This window comes from Triplophysa rosa, unplaced genomic scaffold (assembly GCF_024868665.1).
Source record: "Triplophysa rosa unplaced genomic scaffold, Trosa_1v2 scaffold954, whole genome shotgun sequence".
In the NCBI taxonomy this organism is placed as follows: Eukaryota; Metazoa; Chordata; class Actinopteri; order Cypriniformes; family Nemacheilidae; genus Triplophysa; species Triplophysa rosa.
In genome coordinates, this window is record NW_026634946.1 from 1 (window position 1) to 1,617 (window position 1,617).

The following is a 1,617-nucleotide window of genomic DNA, read 5'->3' on the forward strand; positions in this document are numbered from 1 at the left end:
TGCCAACTCCCAGAGCCACATTACCCGGTTCAGGTGTACTTGATGATCTGCAATCTACAGGTGGCATCGCCCCCAAATTACTGACTGTCTGCGAAACGTTGTCGGGGCCTAATGTCAAACACAATGGTGGAAACGGCCCGCAGAAGATGCCTTTTCGTGGTAGTGTGGCCGAGAGGTCTAAGGCGCTGGATTTAGGCTCCAGTCTCTTCGGAGGCATGGGTTCAAATCCCACCGCTGCCAGTGGATCTGTGCTCAGCTTGGAGCGTAGTTTTTCATTTACCTCCAGAGCCACATTAGCTGGTTCAGGTGTGCTTGATGAGGGATGGACCTGCACTCACCTGCCGTACTGAACACCTGAAATTCACCAGAACACCAGAATTTCCTTGAGACCTCAGCAAAACCTGCCAATCCCCTCCCTGCTGAAGTAGTCAAGAAGTCCTGCTAGCGCAGCTTTGCCGGAGGGCCGGTGGCTTGCCGTGACCGTATAGTGGTTAGTACTCTGCGTTGTGGCCGCAGCAACGCCGGTTCGAATCCGGGTCACGGCAGGAGGCCACGTGCTGTGTTTGTGTCGTTGATCTGATCCTCCCTGTTCCTTTTGACGTCTCCATTACATCGCCCGTTACGCTGCCGGCTCGTCCCTCTTTGCAGCACGAGTTAAGCCCAGAGGGCACCAAACCGGTTGTAGTCGTGGCCGAGTGGTTAAGGCGATGGACTTGAAATCCATTGAGGTCTCCCCGCGCAGGTTCAAACCCTGCCGACTGTGGCTGCTGTGCTTTAGGCATTCGCTTTGTCGGACGTACAGTTTCGCGAGCCGCTTTGTTGCTTTAACCCAAGTCGGTAGCATGGGATGAACAGAGAGCGAGATAACACGATGCAGCCCTTTATAGACTCCCACGTGTTTGTTTCGAGCGGCTCTGTTACAGATGGAAAGTGTTCCTGATATAACCAGCCTAATGGCTGCTTGCCAGTACGCTCGCCTGCTTTTGCTCAAAGTGCAGTTGACACACTCTCTCTGCTTTTTGTAAATGCGTCTTTCATGCGGGATTCCATCAAAACTGTGTAACGAGCACCAGAAGGATATAGAAGCACTTGCAGCTGTTGTACCTGGTCCGCATGAAGTTGCGGCTGTACAGCCATCTGAGAGATACAGTGGCGTAAAAGGGCCTGCCGAAGCCACAAAATTGTGGTAGTGTGGCCGAGCGGTCTAAGGCGCTGGATTAAGGCTCCAGTCTCTTCGGAGGCGTGGGTTCAAATGCCAATCTGCCAGTTAGCGCACAGGCTGAGCTATGAGGGCAGCCTTTAATTCGCATCTCACTTTCATGTACCTGCAGACCATCTGAGCCAAATGGGCCAGTACAGGGGGGCTCGATAAGGGGGATAAAACTCACCTCCAGGGACAGGGTTGAATAACTGAGCATTGAGAAGTTACGCAGAGCTGTTATGCCTGGGCCTCACTAAAATATTTTTTGTATGGCTGCTTAGGAGATCTGTAAGAAGCACTTGTCATCTGTTGTACCTGGTCCACGTGAACTTGCGGCTGTACAGCCATCTGAGAGATACAGTGGTGTAAAAGGGCCTGCCGAAGCCACAGTCCTGTGGTAGCGTGGCCGAGTGGTC

The 1,617-nt window shown here is 52.9% G+C and overlaps 2 non-coding genes across 2 annotated transcripts; both read left to right on the plus strand.

Annotated features, from left to right (window-relative positions):
* The first annotated feature begins 158 nt into the window (after positions 1-158).
* trnal-uag (transfer RNA leucine (anticodon UAG)) lies at positions 159-240 on the plus strand. The gene has a single exon. It is a non-coding gene; the product is annotated as a tRNA-Leu (tRNA).
* A 441-nt stretch (positions 241-681) lies between these two features.
* trnas-uga (transfer RNA serine (anticodon UGA)) lies at positions 682-763 on the plus strand. Its single transcript has one exon. It is a non-coding gene; the product is annotated as a tRNA-Ser (tRNA).
* Positions 764-1,617: the final 854 nt, after the last annotated feature.